This window comes from Marmota monax, unplaced genomic scaffold, assembly GCF_021218885.2.
Source record: "Marmota monax isolate L192 unplaced genomic scaffold, Marmota_monax_Labrador192_F-V1.1 WCK01_AAM20220418_F8-fsc00075, whole genome shotgun sequence".
NCBI lineage: Eukaryota > Metazoa > Chordata > Mammalia > Rodentia > Sciuridae > Marmota > Marmota monax.
In genome coordinates, this window is record NW_026694772.1 from 3,102,168 (window position 1) to 3,108,681 (window position 6,514).

The following is a 6,514-nucleotide window of genomic DNA, read 5'->3' on the forward strand; positions in this document are numbered from 1 at the left end:
ATCATCTCACTAGTGAACCCTGAGGCTCTGAAATATCCTGAAAACTTTTCCAAATTAGAAAAGATGGGATGACTTCAGTATCATTTGTATATGAAACAGATGTCATAAAATTTAAATGCTTTAAAAATTGAGGATCCAAGTATAGCATGAAAATATAATAACATCAATTTAGCAGATTACTTGACTAACTGGAAATACAATTTTTAAGTCACAGCAGACTTTGTGTAGAAATTTCTTTCAGAATTTAATACAGATTTGCAGATCATCTGCAAAGAAAGTATACTATATTACTTATAAGTTATAAAAAATTAACAGGACAAGACCTTCTGGTCCTTTCCAGTTTGGCAGAACAGAAAGACATGTACATGGGTAGCTACAATAAAATGTATTTTTAGACAAATATCTTAAGATGAGTGTAAATCAATGCTATAGAATATCAGAAATAAATTAGCACAAATATTTTAAAATATCACCAGAGAATGAACAATGGTGGTGAAGTGAAATACTTTATATGAAGAACTCATGGGTGCATTAAGCCATCTATGGCTGAATGGACTACAGCAAAGTGGTGGAAATTGTGGTGGAGGCCTGGTTGGCGGAAGTAGGTCAGTAGGGACTTGTCCTGGAAGGGTATTTCTTGTTGGCCTCCCTTTTCCTTTCTCTTGATGTTTTGCCTCACCTTAGGTCCAAAGCAATGGGGTTGACCTACCATGGACTGATAATTTAACATCTATTAGTTGATAATTCTTAACCAGATGTTTTAATAAATAGGTATCTGTGGCCAGTAGCATCTGACTTATTTCTACAGCTGATTTTCAGATAGTTGTCTAGGTAGGTAATCTCTTTCTCTGTAAACCAGTGAACTTTCCCAAAGTTTTAAAATGCATAAGAGCATCCAGCATTCCCAGTTGGAGGAAGGACTATCTTCAGTTACTGGCACACAGTACTTGTATTTCTTTTCTAGAATGGTACAGCTAACAGTAGCATCTTTTCATTATATCTACATACCTACATCTGACATACCATACATGTCACTTAAGCTGTAGCTCTTATGATTTGGCTTGGCCTTAGATACATAATTGGAAATTTATGAAAGATTTGAGTAGTTATAGAAAATTTTAACACCTGATCTGAACCTACTTGCTCATTTTGTCTTTTAATGAAATGTTCTTTGTCAACTGTCCCTTCTTTTCCCATCAAAAATTCTTTTGGCGGCTGAGGTTGTGGTTCAGTGGTTGATCACTTGCCTAGCATGGGATTTGATCCTCAGCACCACATTAAATAAATAAATAAATAAATAAATAAATAAATAAATAAATAAATATATTATGTCCATCTACAACTTTTTTTTTAAAGAGAGAGAGAGAGAGAGAGAGAGAGAGAGAGAATTTTTTTAATATTTATTTCTTAGTTTTCGGCAGACACAACATCTTTATTTGTATGTGGTGCTGAGGATCGAACTCAGGGCCACGTGCATGCCAGGGGAGCATGCTACTACTTGAGCCACATCCCCAGCCCCTCCATCTATAACTTGAAAAAATATTTAAAAAATTCTTTGGGGGGGCAGTTAGGAATTTTTAATTAGTCTAGCCCATGGAAAGAAGGTTCCTATTTTATCATTCAATGGATATAGTACATAGTCTGTCAGTATTTTCTTCAGGTCTCTATTGAAAATGGGGATGGATGTTTTAACTGAGATATTTTGGCTACAATATCATGTTTATCTGTAGGCTGGTTACTATCTATTGTCTCTCAGATCCACTCTGTACCCTTCTTTGTCCTATGCTCTGTTCCTAGGAATCTGACTACTGTGAATCTCCTGGGCTTCCTCACATGGCATCAGATTGGGTTTGGCCAATGGGAGTAATTAGCAGGAGATCAAAGGTTGGGAGGAAGAGAGGAAGGTAAGGGTGTTTCTTTTGTGCTTCACTTTGCTTCAAGTTACAGCTCTAAGCAGTGACTACATGGCTCCACCTCTATTGGCAGTATGGCTTCCATGATTCCAGTTCTCACTGGACTGTTTCTTTCCCTTGATTCTTTAACCCTAAATATGGTAATGGATTTTCATTGTTGTAAGTCTTTGGGTGTGTCATCTTGCCTAATTGACCCCCTTAACTGCATACTAAAATCCCTTAATTGGGTTTAAAATATCTTAAAAGATAATCTTGTTTTCTAAAAATCAAAATTTTATCATGATGGCTTAGTATTCAAATACAAGTTATTGTAATAAATAAGATTAACAATAACTTCCTGGAGACTTTGTGAGTCAGGAAGAGTAATGCAAGACTCTGTTAGAGTTTTATAGTAACTTCATTCTAGTCTTTCTGCACCTAGTCTCACCTGGGCTATTAAATCCATGCTGATGCCAGACAGATGTGAATTAGAGATGGAAATAATCATGTCATTCTGCTCAAAATTTTTCAAGTCATGCCTTGTCTATCATTCCAAATACCTACAAGGTTCCTCAGGACCTGATTATTGCACATGTCTAACATTACCTCCAGACATTGACTTCCCTTATCATACTCAGTAGAAACACATGGAATTTTAAAAATACTGTATTCTCTGGTGCATCTATACCTGGACTGCTCCTTTTACTAGTCTGGCTGCCTAACTCTCTGAGATGGGTGCCCTGACTCTTCTAGACAGATTTAAGGGGTCCTTTTCTTACATCTCCATGATTCTATATAGATTATTTCATCATAGTATATTTTTTTAGATTATTGAAATTGGTCATTCATTCATCTGTCTGTCTCCAAAACTATGAGTCCCTGACTCTACATTTTTTTGTCATTGCTTTTCTATGCCAAGTGGTGTCTTGACATATCACAGAAGTCTGATCAGTGGTTCTCATTCTTGGCTGCACATTAGAATCACCTAAGGGGAGCTTAAAAAAAAATCTTTATCCCTAGGTCTTAGCTTGGCCAATTGAATCAGAACCCCTGAGTGTAGGACCCTAGTATGAGTATTTAAAATTCACCAGGTGGTTCTAATGTGTAGCTAAGGTTGATAAACAGTTGTTGAATTACTGAGTGAATTAATCAATAAATATTAAAAGAAATTTAGAACAAAGAAAGGAATATGCTAGAATTCTAGTAGTTATTTTTTTTTCTGCTAAATGGGATAATAAGCTGGCTTTACATTTTTTTTTCTTACATTTTCCTGATTTCCTATAATGAATATATATAATTTTATTATTGAAAATAAACATTATTGTTTAGCACAATTAAAGCTAAATGTTTCATGAATCATGATATTTGGGCAATTAAACCAAGGATTTTACTTATAAACCTTAATCATGTCATCTCACATGTGTATACCTGTGTGTTCAAGAGGTTAAAGGGACAAATCCCTGCTGTCAGAGATCAGGTATTGCTCCATTCATTAAATTTATTATTTAGGTTCCACTGAATCTTTACAAAAGAAATGTAATCCAGGGATGAGGAGACAGTTATTAAATAATGACACCATTTCACTCCTTACATTTTATTTTACAAATAGGAGATAGCAAATACATAAAACTATTTTTTTTTCAATGTTCTTCACTAGGCAAAACTGTAGGACTTGGGCAGAAGTATTCATATGCTAAAAAGACATGACAGTATTGTAATGATGATGACATCACAGCTATTTAGGCCACAGACAACTAGAGACATCCATTTTGTTTTTCAAATTTGAGGAAAAAGGTAGACTAATGTCGCTATGCCTTTAGGATGTGGGGATAGCTGGTCTTTGGCAACATACTCTAGAGCCTGGGACCAGTCAGTGACTCAGTTGTGGAGAGGGTTATGTTTTGCAGAGCCCATTCCTTGGTTGCAGAATATAGTTTACTGAATGTAGGGCCACCTTTTACTTTCTTAAATCTGCATTTATTAATAAGTCTGTAGGGTGACAGATCCTTTTTTGATTTGGATCATCTCAAAGTTTATGGTGGTAGTGACAGTGTATTTAAAATATTGGGATCTATTCATAGATTTTTGTGGTTTGAAGATGAACCTAGCCTAAGAAAGGGTCAACAACCTGAGGTCACCTGTAAGTTTGTGGTTTGGTTGAATGCTGAAAATGCCAATCCAGGCTGTTTCCACAGCACTAACAGTCTTCCTATGCATAGGGTAACACCCCTGGTGGTAATATGCCCCTTAGGATACTAAGGCGGTATGTGAGTATGTCCTCTGACATTCAGTGCATTGTGTAAGAAAGGAAGACATGGCTCTGTCTGTCCCTTTCTGAAGGTAAGGTCTTACTTAATAATAACTTCTCAATTTTCAGTTTTATAATTTTTAAGTGTGTACACTTTCTTAAAGCAACATTTTAGAGCTAGAATGAAGAGAAAAATTAAAAACTAAAGTCATAAGTGAGAGCACATGGGAAGGTTTCTTTTCTGTCTAGAAATGTGGAATATGTATTATCTGGTCCTTCTTTGGAGAAGCAAATAAAATAATTACAAGAGAGTTAAATCCTTCTTATTCTCAAGTCCTTAAGGATTTTCACTACTAGATAACCTATTGTAGAAGTAATAGCTACATAATTATTTTGAAAGAAATTTTTTCTGTATTATTAAGTAACATGTAGAAAATGCCTAATAAGTTATTTAGCAGAGAATAGGTATGTAATTGGTAGCTACTCCTAATAACTTTACATTTAATCAGTTGGCAACAGTGCAAGTGAACTGGTTTCTCTTGTAAACTATAAACAAGTACTGGCATGTAGTACTTGTACTGGCATTTCCAGTAAACCAGAAAATTTGGGAGGAAAGTTCAGGGATGGAAATCAATACACAAAAGTTGTGGTGAAGGATTTTGCCAGAATGTAGATAAAAAATACTGAAATTAGCTCACAGGCTCTAAGATAAAGCGTCAGTCAACTACATTCCTATGGAGTTTAGAAATTTGAGAATAGAGCTGGTCTGCAGGTCAAGGACAATCATTTTTCTGGAGCTGTGAGTTGAACATGTCTAACAGTTTTGGTTATTTCCCCCCTCCCCCAAAAAACCTTATTCATGCCTATAATCTATACTATCAATGAGAATTAGACAAATTAACATTTTTTCTCCCCCCTTTATCTTTCTCAAAGGTTTGCAATGTTTTATGGCTAATAGTATTCCCCGCCCAATCTTTAGCAGTCAAAACTGAAATAAGCTTTATTTGGAAACTGACCAACTAAAAAGAACAAGTGCAGTTTTTAAAAAATAATGTGAATCAAGAATCCCAATTACCGCTATTAATATTAAAATTGGCTAGTTTCAAGTGTAGAAACCAACTAGAAAGTGCTTTTATTTTATTGCTTATTTTTAAAATTAAAAAATAACACTTGTATTTATTTATTGTGTATAACATGATGATTTGAAATACAAATACATTATTGAATAGCTAATTTGAGCTAATTAACAAACATATTACCTTACAGTTGTCATTTTTGTGGTGAGAATATTTAAAATCTCTTTGTCTTAGCATTTTTATGGAATGTAATGCATTATTAATAACTATGGTTATCCCATTTCACAATAGACTTCTTGAAATTATTTTTCTAACTGAAATTTTGTATCCTTTGAATAACGTCTTCCCAAATTCCCCTCTACTGCCCCAGTCCCTGACAATTACCATGCTACTGCCTATTTCTATGAGTTTATTTTTTTTAAGATTCCACATAAAAGTAAGATCATGATATATATTTGTCCTTCCATGTCTGGCTTATTTCACTTCACATAATGTCCTCCAGGATCATCCATGTTGTCACAAATATCAGGATTTCTTTTTTTTTTTCTCTTGATTTAAAAATATTTTAAACTTACACATAAAAACGTGAAAATTGTGCATGTTAATATGGTACCGTGTACTGTTTTAAGACTCATAAGCACTGTGAATGTTTAAATCAGGTTATATATGTCTATTTCCTCAAACATTTATCATTTATTTATGGTGAAAACTTTCAGTTATTTCAAGCTTGTTGAAATGTACGGTACATTATTGTTATCTACAGTCACCTTACTGTGTTAGAGGACCCAAGAACTTCTTGTTCCTATCTAACTGTAACTTAGTATCCATTCATGAAACTTTGCCAATTCTTTGTTCTATCCCCTGCTGTTCCCAGCCTCTGGTATCCATCATTCTACTCTTAATTTCTATGAGATCAACTTGTTTAGATTCCACATATCAGTGAGGTCATATGGTACTCGCTTTACTGTGTTTGACTTATTTCACTTAATATAATGATCTCTAGTTCTGTCTATGTTGTCACAAATTAGAGAATTTCATTCATTTTATGGCTAAATAGTACTCCATTATGTATATGTACCATATTTTCTTTGCCCAGTCACCACTTGATGGACACTTAATTTGATTCCATATTGTGATCATTGTGAATAGTGCTATTATTAACATGGAATATCTCCAACTTCAAGGCTGAGTAATATTGTATTGTGTATACACATCACATTTTCTTTATCCATTCATCTGTTGATGGACACTTAGGTTGATTTCATATTGTGGCTAATGTTCATAAGAATGTAGATATC